Here is a 12,219-nt window from a genome sequence, read left to right as displayed (position 1 = left end):
CATTTAACTCACTCCCAAAATGCAGCCCATCTTCACACGGCACGGTGTCAGAATTACACACAAAATACGCCACGGGCCATGTCCTAGCAGAACTTATATTTTCACTGACAAGACAATACATGTTCTTACCCTTGTGAAATTTAAAAGCCAAAAAATGGTACAGAATACAGTTTCAAAGGACAAAAGGGGTAACTGAACTGGTGCAGTTAGAGCAGGCGTCAAGGATCTTGCTCTGTGCCTTGAGAGATCGGTTAGGTGGAAAGCCAGCACTCTGGGAGAGGGAAGAGTATAAGGGAAGATGTGGCGGCGACTCACGGGTCAGCAAAGAAACCACCAGGCTGGCAGAGACTGAACTGCGGAACTGTGAGAGAGAAAGCTCGGATTACAAAGAGCCTGAAATGAATCCAGAAAGACCGAGGCTTGATTCTATAAGCAACAGAGAGCCTCTGAAGCCTGTTGTCCAGAGGAGAGGTACAAAGAACACAAAATATCCAATATTCTATAAATGGGAAAGTGTAAAAGGACAGGTTGGAGTACTAAGAACACACTGCAATAAGCCATCTCAGGCGAAGTGATGGTGTGGGCAATGGAGTCAAAAGGGCAACGAACTTACACTCAACTCCTAGTCCCAGCTTTTTACTAACTGGCTTAATGACCTTGGACAAGACACTCCATCTCTGGACCTCTTTTGTTTCCACTCCAAGGATCCCTTGAGGTTTAATAAAGCATCTTTTGCCTGGCTGGGCGTGGCTCAGGGGTTGAGCATCGACCTAGGATTCAGGCGATCAGGGTTCGATTCCCGGTCAGGGCACATGCCCAGGTTGCAGGCTCAATCAATGACTCTCTCATCATTGTTTCTCTCTCTCTCTCCCTCTCCTTTCCTCTCTCTGAAATCAATAAAGATATATTTAAAAATAATAATAATAATAAAGCATCTTTGAAGGCGCCAGCAAGCCAGCAAGAATGGACCAAACAGGCAGAGGTCCGTGACCCTCTCCTCTACCCTTGCTTCAACCAGATCAGACTTGTTAGCAGTAGTAGTTGCTGTTGTCATCGTCACAGTAGCAATTGGGAGACTTCCAGGTATCATTTGGAGAAAGCTCTCTGCTACTTAAAAAGTTTTGAAAAAGCTGTACTATATGAGCTTCCTTCACAGAGACAAAATTCTAAGGTTCTGTGGAGGAGAGCCGTTTTACAAGGGAAGACTTCGTAGGAGTTTGTAACTGGTTGCATAGGGAAGGAAAGAGCGAAGGTCTCAGAGAAGACTGAACGGCTGGGAGACGGGAGGCAGTAATGATCAGGAGGAGTGGGAGTTGGTTCCTGGTTTGAGGGACAAACTAGTATGAAAAGTATATTTCCTCTACATTGTTTTCTAATCCTTTCAAAGTAGATCTTAAGATATAATCTGCAACGTCCAAAAAGAGAGTAATTATAATCCAAACGTAATCTAAAATAGTATATATGATGCCTTTTATCATTTATTACAAATGGAATCAATACAATCTCCGATTAAGGATAAAAAATTTTTAATGTGTACTTGGGGAAAATGACTTTGCTTCAGTGATAGAGGTACTTGCAGTAAATCTTGGGGCTTAAATTATTGGCTTGACTTTTCTATCTCCCACATGTAAACCGAACCACAATCTCAACAAGTATTTTCCTCCTAAGGTACTTCTCTTAGCATAAAAAGAAATTAATTTTATATGTCACCTTTTGAAAAGTTGCCTTTGTCCTGGATTGCTCATGCTAGATTCTGAATGGCACATTCAAGAATGCTTTGAACAAGCGGAACTATATCCTTCCATATGTAAAATCAGCATATATTTTAAATTTCTTACACAATTACGGTATCAAATATAACCAGGAACAAAAGCTACAGGGAACAAAGTGTAATGGATCGTGATGACCACTTTAGAACAGCTTGAACTCCTGGTAGCCTACAAGAAGGCTATGTGAGCTGAATTCAGAAGCACTGAAAAGGGATTTTACTGCAAGTGACATAGTTTTGGGAGAAAATATGCATTTTTATAAACTTACAACTACAGAAGGACTCTCAAATAAAAGGAGTCATGCCAAGGAGAAGATGCTATTCCCCGTGTCCTTCCACTTTGTGTATTTCTTCCTACAAAGCACACACATAATCACACACAGAATGGTTTCTAAACTATGAGACATTTTGTTCCAACTGCTTGCCACTAACGCAGCAAATTATGTCTTTCTATCATTTCACTGGCGCTGTGGTTCTTCTCTTGTGACTGGAATTATTATGCCTATGGTAAATCGATTGGATTTTAATGTTTTGAGATGAAAGAAGACAAAGTGTGTTTTTGATTTGCCGTCTCCACCTTCCACGTGTACTTACTATACTTGAGTCTGAAATAACTGTATTACTCACAGGACAGAGGAAAGAGGGGGAATGAACCACAATTCCAGTCTAGTCTAGCTTTTAATATCCTCGAGGTATATATTACCCTTGTCTTATCTCCTTGGAAGTAATTTTCATTGAGTACAGGGCCACTTTTGTTCAGATTAAATTTTTACGCTATGCTCAGTTTCAGCAGCCTCTTGATGAACAGAAACTCCCACATCCTGAAAAAACATGTCCCTTCAGTGAGACTGAGATAATAACCTTCAACTCACCACTGAGGGATTACAAGTAAATGTAGTTGAGAAAACTAATGACCAAAGACATTTGGCTTTGGTAATGCCTTTCTGCCACTAAGGTGACCCCCCCCAACCCCTCCCTGGGAACCGGGCATGACCCAATGGAATCTCATCAGGAGAGAATGCCATTGCTGAATGGCTCTTTGGTTGCTTGAGAATCACGACACAGAGAGATCTAGCTGCCCATCAGCATATTAGTGCATTACTTTTGGAAAACAACAGGAAATTCTTCATTAGAGATGTAAATTAAAACCACAATGAGATACTACCTCACACCTGTCAGAAGGGGCTGCCATCAATAAATCAGCAAACAAGTGTTGGCCAGCATGTGGGGAAAGGGGAACCTTAGTGCACTGCTGGTGGGAATGCAGACTGGTGCGGCCACTGTGGAAGGCAGTATGGAGGCTCCTCAAAAAATTAAAAATAAAGCTGCCTTATGACCCAGCCATCGCACTTCTGGGAATATATGCTAAGAATCCCAAAACACCAGTTTGAAAGAAGGTAGGTTTAAAAGTGTTGATGTCGCAGGGAGGAAATAAGATGGTGGCGTAGGTAACAGCTGCACCTGCCACCTCCCGCAACCACATCAGAATTACAACTAAAATACAGAACCACCGTCACTCAGCCCCTGAGATCTGGCTGCACAGAAGCCCCACAGCCAGGGGACTGAAGGAGCATTGAGACCGGCAGGAGGGGCGGAGACGCGGGCGGGTCGGGGCTGGATCCTGGAGATGCGGCCTCGGGCCCACACCCGGTGCTGTGGGTTAAACCCGGGAGGGAATCTCGGCGGTGGGGGTTTCCCAGAGGAGGGAGGGGTCCCAGCCCCACAGCAGGCCCCCAGCCCAGGGCTCCAGGCCGGGAAGAGACGTCCCCACAACTCCGGGCTGTGAAACCAGCGGGGACTGTCCCTGAGGGTCGCGAGGCTGCGGGAGCCCCAGCAGCTCCTCTAAAGGGCCCGGCACGGACTCACTCGGACGCTCCCTCTGAGCCCAGCGCCGGGCAGCGGCCTGAAAGGACCCGGGACACTCGGGGAGGAACTAACCTGCCTGAGATCCGGGCGAGAGGCGGAGGGGCGGCTTCCTCCCAGGCAGAAGGGCTGGCGGAGGCCATGGCTCCTGTAGCGAGTCCTCCTGCACACAGCCGGCAGGCAGGCGCCATGTTTGAATCCCCAGCACCTGACTCACCTTTGGCCCCGCCCCGTGATTCCCGGAGGCCCCGCCCCTCCCCACCTGCAGCTCATCCAGGCCATTTCCAGGGGCTTTTCTGTGCAAGTGGCCTCTCAAGCCTCAGGCTTAGGATTTTCCTAAAATCTCTCAAACAAGCAGCAGCTGCCCCATAAGGCTAGATAAGTGGCCCCAGGTCTGGCACTCGTGGCAGCCTGCATTGGCTCATATCTTGGCCTCTCCTGGACACCTCCAAGCCCAGCACAAGGAGCAGCCAACTACAGTTTGCAGCGTAGCTCATGCTGAGTGGCCCTGGGCAAGGCACTGGCACAGGCTGACTTTGCACCTCCTGGGAGGCCCCAGAGACAGTGCACCTGGGGGTCAGACTCGACCACACTGGACTACAACCCTACCACAGCCACGAGTGACACACTCAAGGGGCATACTTGGGGAACACCAAAGCTCCACTGAAGTAAATCCTGCTCTATAGGGGTGTCTCCAGCACAGCAGCTCTCTGGCTGTAGTTGCAGCTGGTCCTCACAGCTGATTGGCCTGGGGGTCAATTCCTCCCAGGGACACCAACAGCAACCAAGGCTCAACTACAACAGGACAGTGCACACAGCCCACACAGGAGAGCACCTAGAAGGCCCAGCTCAGGGGACTGGGGAGACTGAGCCACTGGACCCTACAGGACACCTACTACACAAAGCCACTCTACAAATTCTGGGAGACAGAGCAGCTCTACCTAATACATAGACACAAACACCTGGAAGCAGCCAAAATGCGGAGGCGAGAAATATGTCACAAAGGAAAGAACAGAAGAAATCTCTAGAAGAGGAACTAAATGAAATAGATCCAAGCAAGCTAACAGATACAGAGTTCAGAATTTTGTTTATAAGGATGCTCAACCATATTAGTAAGAGTATTACGAAAACAACTGAGAAAATCGATGATATAGTAAAGTACCTATCAGAAAGGTAGGCTACACGAACTGAAATGAAGAATAATTTACAGGGAATCAACAGTAGAGTAGAGGACGCTGAGAATCAAATCAGGAATTTGGAACACGAGGAAACAAAAAACACCCATCCAGAAGAGCAAAAAGGAAAAAAGAATCCAGAAATATGAAGATAGTATAAGGAGCCTCTGGGACAACTTCAAGAGGCCCAACATTCATATTATTGGGGTGCCAGAAGGGGAAGAAAGAGACCAAGAAATTGAAAACCTATTTGAAAAAATAATGACAGAAAACTTCACCAACCTGGGGAAAGAAAGACTTACAAGTCCAGGAAGCACAGAGGGTCCCAAACAAGAGGAACCCAAAGAGGCCCACAGCAAGACACATCATAATTAAAATGCCAAAGGTTAAGGAGATAAAATCTTAAAAGATAAAATCTTAAAATCTCTGGCAGTAACCAGAGAGCTCCCATATGACTGTCAGCTGATTTCTCAACAGAAACCTTGCAGGCCAGAAGGGAGTGGCAAGAAATATTCAAAGTGATGAAAAACATGGAACTACAACCAAGATTGCTCTACCCAGCAAAGCTATCATTTAGAACTGAAGGTCAGATAAGGAGCTTCAAAGATAAGAAAAAGCTAAAGGAGTTCATCACCACCAGACCAGCACTACAGGAAATGTTGAAGGGTCTTCCTTTAAGAAGAAGCTAATGAACAAAAGGATCTGACGAACTAAATAGATCCAGAGACACTGACACATGCCACAGAGGAAAGAGGGAAGTGGAAAGGAGGGTGGAGGGTGGGAAGAGATTAACCAAAGAAGTTATATGCACATAAGCATAACCCATGGACACAGTCAATAATGGAGTGAAGGCCTGGGGAGGTGGTGGGAGCGAGGCTGAGGGGGTCAACTGGGGGGTTGGAAATGGGACAACTGTAATACAACACTAAAGATAAATTAAAATAAATAAATAAATGAATGAATGAATGAATGAATAAATAAATAAATAAAAAGAGAGAAAGGAAGGAAGGAAGGAAGGAAGGAAGGAAGGAAGGAAGGAAGGAAGGAAGGAAGGAAGGAAGGAAGGAAGGAAGGAAGGAAGGAAGGGAGAATATATGTACCCCTATGGTCATAGAAGTGTTATTTACAATAGCCAAGAAAAGAAAGAAAGAATATATGCACCCCTATGGTCATAGAAGTGTTATTTACGATAGCCAAGATCTGGAAACAGCCCAAGTGCCCTTCAGTAGATGACTGGATAAAAAGCTCTGGGACATTTACACCATGGAATACAACACAGCCATAAAAAAAGAATGAAATCTTACCTTTTGCACCAGCATGAATGGACCTGGAGATTATTATGCTAAGTGAAATAAGCCACTCAGAGAAAGACAAGTACCATATGATCTCACTTACATGTGGAATCTAATAAACAAAATAGACTAATAACAAAATAGAAACAGAGGCATGAACACATGGAACAGAGTGACAGCTGTCAGAGGGGAGGGGAGAGGAGAGGACTAGGTGAAGGAAGGTGAAGGGATTCACCAAAGAACCTATACACATAATCCATAGCCACAGACAACTGTGGTGATGGCCCGAGGGAAAGCGGGGTGAGGGCTGGTTGGAGGCCAGCAAAGGGGGGCTTCTATAATAGTGTCAACAATAAAAATAAAGACAAATAAATAAGAGAACTCTCTTCATTAATTTCATTTCTCCTAATCCAAGTCCTCCCAAGCAGAAACCTCTCTCTTTTTCTCCTGTTTTGTAACTCGCCAAACTACTTCTGATAGACTTGAGCAAGCATTTAATGGTGCAGAGCAAGGAAGGCAGCCTCTCTGCAGTGTACCCATCACAGTGAGAATTTGCGCCCCATGACTCAGAGTGAATCAGATGGAGAGGAAAAGATAACACCACCAACTGCAGCTGAAGAAATAAATGGCACCCTGTGATCCGGAGAAAGAGGCTGCACCGCTGATTACAGTTACCCGGGAGCTAGAAGTCCTGCCTGCTGCATGCTTCAAAGAACGTAGAATGTAGAGCAGGTTCTCCTTCCAAAGGAAATCAAAACATGCTGTGTTTCAACACACTCTGGCAAAATAAGTCACTTATCTGCTCTCCCAAGCTACTTTTGATTCAAAATCAGAGGTATATGTCAAAACCCTGTTCTTTGCATTTACTTTTATTATTGTCCCAATTTTCTGCCTTTTGTATGGGAGCTTTACCAAGTTTTATGTAGATAGGAAGGGAGGGAGAAAAAAAGACTCAGATATAAAATACAAAATATGTGTATTTGTATTTCAAAACATTGAAAAGGGGGAGTTCTTTGGGTTATGCCTATTTCCTTTTTCATGATTTTGTTTTAAATCCTCACCCGAGGATATTTTCCCCCTTGCTTTTCTGAGGGAGTGGAAGGGGGAGAGGGAGAGAGGGAGAGAGAGACAGACAGAGACAGAGAGAGACATCGATGTGAGAGAGACACATCAATTGGTTGCCTCCCGAACATGCCATGACTAGGGCCGGGGACTGAGCCTGCAACCAAGGTACGTGCCCTTAACTGGAATCGAACCCTTCAGTCTGCAGGCCAGCGCTCTAACCACTGAGCCAAACCATCTAGGGCTAAAGAGATTTTTTTTTTTAATCATCAAACTAAGTTTCTCCAAAAATTTTTTCTGATATAAACATTTTCTCATTTTCGTCTTTAGTTTCTTGCCATTTCTGAGTGTGTTTTAGTCAGCACTCTTTCTATTGCAGGTGCTAGGAACCTAATTTAAACTAAAAAAAATAATAAAATTATTAGCTCAGAAAAATTTGTTCCGAAGGCCCCGATATTGCTCAAGCATAGCCAGACCCAGGGACTAAAAGCTTGCAGGACTTTTCGTCTTCACTACTTGCCTCTACTTGGCTCCCTTCTGCATGCAGTCTCTCTCCACCTAAGGGAGTCAAGATAGTGACCACAATCACGCCTAGTTTTATATTATCCCAGATTAGCAAATGAGGCAGAAGAGAACCTCAGTCTGCTGCTATCTATAGTTTGTGTGCCCAACCAAATAGTGTACTAAGATTGGTCTAGCCTTGGTCACACGCCCTCTTAGGATTCTCCGAAGAAACAGAACCACTGGGTATATATCATATACGCACATATATATACATGTATATACACACAAGCACATATATCTAACCTTATATATTATATATTATATATTATATATTATATATTATATATTATATATTATATATTATATATTATATATTATATATTATATATTATATATTATATATTATGTATCTCTATATACTATATGGCTATAGATATCATATATATGGAGATTTATTATGAGGAATTAGCTCACATGATTATGGAGGCTGAGAAGTCCCACAGCCTGCAAGTTGGAGACCAGAAAAGCCAGTAGTGCACTTCTAGTCTGAGTCCACAGCCCTGAGCACTAACGGAACTGATGGTGTAAATCCCAGGCCAAGAGCAGAAGACTGACGATGACCTGGCTCAAGCAGGCAGGCAAGAAGGAAACAAATCTTCCCTTCCTCCCCTTTGTGTTCTAGTCAGGCCCTCAACAATGGATTGGATGATGCCCACCCACACCGGGGAGGGCCATCTACTTCACCGAATCTACAGACTAAGATGCTAATCTCACCCAGGAACACCCTCACAGACACACCAGAAATTATGTTTAATCTCGGCACCCAGTGGCCTCCTCAAGTTGACACATAAAATTAATCATCACATTACCTACCTCATGCCCTCCTCTCTCCCCATCCCACTTGGATTCCATTGTCTATCTTTAGGATCACTCCCTTAGATCCTTCATCCTTCTTGCCCTGCACTTCAATTGGCTAAATGGGATCCCAGGCTAAACCACTCTGCCTACTTCACACTCGCATCTAATCAGCTGAATATAGTTGGAGAGAACTACACAACTAGGAAGACTGGACTCATTTTAAATTCATGACCACTAACTCTAGGTGGCCAAAGGTGCTACCAACATTGCCCTCGTTAACCCTCTGCCCCACTCCTCTCAGCAATTATTTCTCATCTTCTTATGGACAGTCCCCATGCCAAGGGTTCCCCAAAACAGAGGAATCCTGTAATTAGAAGTGAAATAAGGTACTGGTCAGACAAAGCAACAGTCTTCTATTCTACTTTGTAAAAGCCTGGTACTTTGCTAAACTCTTTGATACCAAGTTTAAGTGTTTCCTAGTATGAACATTAAAATTCCTAGTTTTGAACATTAAGACTACTTCTCTCTTATTTATAGAAAACATGCTACTTATGATTTAAATATTAAAATGACTTTACTTTTACTCATTTGTGGTTGCTTTATCTCATTTATTAGATCTCTAATCAGTTCCAGATTACAATTATTATATTGTTCTTTCTTTTTCCCTTTGTTGTTTTCATATGAAAATTTCCCCAGATATATAACATGGTAGAATTTTTACAAGTTATCCAAAATGCATGTCTAGAAAAAAAGAGGTCTTCTTCTTTGTTTCTATCAGGGTTTTAAGTGGCAAGCAATAACATCTACCTTGGTTGGCTTAGATTAAAAAATAATTAACTAAAGGCTAGCAGGTAGCTCACAGAAGCTCTGAGGGGGTTTGAGGATCAGGCTTGGATGCTGAGCAGCCAGGAACAATGTTCAGTTACTTTGCAGGAGCCACTACAGCGCTGACACTCCTGATGCCATTGGCCAGCACCTCCACCAGGACTTGCACAGGTGCTGCCCAGCTCACATGGGTGATGCTCAGGAGCAGATGCCAGAAACTCTGGCACTGATGCCCCTAAAGAGCCCAATACTGCTGACATTATACTTTCCAGTTGACAAATCCTGCATGCCTTCCTTCTCCCATTGCTCACTTCTGAACCAAAGTTACATGCAAGTGCATCTGATTGGTGAAGCCCAGGCCATTCACCTGCGCCCATGCTGCAAGGGAACCTGGGAAAGCCAGTTTTCTGCTTCAGCATGGGGAAGTGGAACTCATAAGACAAGACATTTTCCAAACATTAAAGAGTGTTGCAAGGGTGCTGGGCAATCAGATATATCCACAATGACAAAAGTCCAGAAGGAGAGAGTTCTCTCTGTTAGTGAGTACTTCCTCTATCTTAGGGTCCCAGAAAATACTAAGAAAACCCACTGAAATGTGGGAGCAATGATACTTACCAAGTCCCGCAGAGTGTGCTACTTCATAGAGGAGTATGGTACCGATACCAGAACAACGCAATTTCCCTTATTTCACCAGATCCCAAATTCATAGGGACTTCAGCTATAATCCCAACTTTAAGACAATAATGGTATTTAAAAGCATGGAAAATATTTTGCATAAATAATTCACCTGCACCAAAATCCAATCATTTTTATAGCTCAAAAAATACTGTTTCTTGATAATCGAATTAAGCTTTTAATTTTTTATAGGTAGGATAGTTTGACCACTTGAACTCAGGAGTGTAATTGTGCCTTTTAAACCTATTCTCATATTTACAAAATAATATAACAACATTAACTTAAAATATGATCATTTCTACTCCTTTACATAAATGCAAAGATTTACTCTGCCAGGATACATACTCATTTCTTTCTGTGTACCTTTTGACAGTGCAAATAATAAAACTTCTTTTTTTCATTTTTTCCTGTCAGCAGTAATTATGTAAATCACAGGACTCTTGGAGTCTCTGATTAAAATGCAGAAAATTGAGTTCAATTAGCCCTTTTGTGTTAAATTATCTTCAAATGTTTTCTTTGTAGAATCACTGCCTTGTTTTTCCCGCATACACCATGGTTGGTGGTCATACAGGCGTGGGTCACACTGCCACCTGGTGTGACTGGGACAAACTCCCTTCTATTCTGTGGAAGCTACTAGGGCAGGGACCACGCTCAGACCCTACATTGCTGAGTCATGCTGCAGGCAGAACTCCTTTCTGGAGGAATTTGCAGGCCTACAGAAAACAAAGAAAGAGGTTTGCATCAACAGCAAACACATCATTTTATAGAGAGGGGGAAACCATAAGCATTCAGCATTTGTAATCCAGCAAATGTTTATTAAAGGCCCACCACAGGTAAGGTCTGTGCTTGGTCCCACAGGTTGCCCCAAAATGAGAAAGGCGCAATGCCTGCCCCAGAGGATCTAGCAATTACAGCAGAATACAGTATGAGTTCAGCATACAAAGTGCACGAGTGGGTAAGAGATCACAAGAAATAATATCAAAACAAAACAAAAACAGACTTCTTAAAGGAGTGGTATTTGGGATAGGCCTTGAAGGAGATTTGGGATTTTATGGTCAGAGATAGAGATCTGAAGAGTATGAGAAAACATACATACCAAAAATTCTGAAACAGTAAATAAAAAGCTCTAATAATAAAAAAAAAAAGCCTTATTTTATTTTTATCTTATTTTATCATCAGCAAAGTGTACAAGAGAAAAATTACTGTTTTCACAGTCATCTATGATTATAATTCTATTATTAGAAGGGCAAAAATATTTAAATTGCAAAACTGACAGTTCAATTTTGCTTTTCCTAAAAAGTAATCTCTAAATGATAGTGTTTGATAGCAATACTTCTTTTAAGTTTTCTTCAAATCCCTTTTGCCTCAAAAAAAGAGAGACAGAACCCTCCCATATAGACTTTTCATCATTTTATTAAGACAGGATAATATATTTTTATTATGTTAATACATATTCACTGCCCATAAATGAATTAATAGCTGTTCACTTTTAAAGTTGTAGGGTTTTTAAAAAGATGCCTTGGGCAAAAGAAAACAACCTCAAAATACAAAGGAACCCCACAGTCTGGGAAAACATATTTGCCAAGGATGTATCTGATAAGGGGCTAATTTCCAAAGTGTACAAAGAACTCACACTACTCAGCAAGAGAAAGACAAACCACTCAATTAAGAAATGGGCAAAGAACCTGAATAGGCACTTCTTCAAAGAGGACATACAGATGGCCAAGAGACACATGAGAAAATGCTCAACGTCACTAATCATCAGAGAGATGCAAATTAAAACCACAGTGAGGTATCACTTCACACCTGTCAGAACGGCTCCATCAACAAATCAACAAACGACATGTGCTGGGGAGGGTGTGGAGAAAGGGGACCCTGGTACACTGCTGGTGGGAAGGTAGGCTGGTGCAGCCACTGTGGAAAACAGTATGGAGGTTCCTCAAAAAATTAAAAATGGAGCTGCCTTTTGACCCAGTGATCCCACTCCTAGGAATGTATCCTAAGAATCCTGAAACACTAATTAGAAAGAATATAAAAAGATGCTTGGGTGTTGATTCATAGAAATTCAGCAAATCAACTTCATCCCTTCATTCTCATGGTAAACTTGATGTTTTTATACTGTAGATATCAATATTTTCAACTGTCATTTCAATTACTTGAATTATAGTCTAGAGAAGGCTATCGTGTTATTTTGCAA

Source organism: Miniopterus natalensis, chromosome 3 (genome assembly GCF_054644295.1).
Source record: "Miniopterus natalensis isolate mMinNat1 chromosome 3, mMinNat1.hap1, whole genome shotgun sequence".
Classification (NCBI taxonomy): domain Eukaryota; kingdom Metazoa; phylum Chordata; class Mammalia; order Chiroptera; family Miniopteridae; genus Miniopterus; species Miniopterus natalensis.
This window is presented reverse-complemented; position numbering follows the sequence as displayed.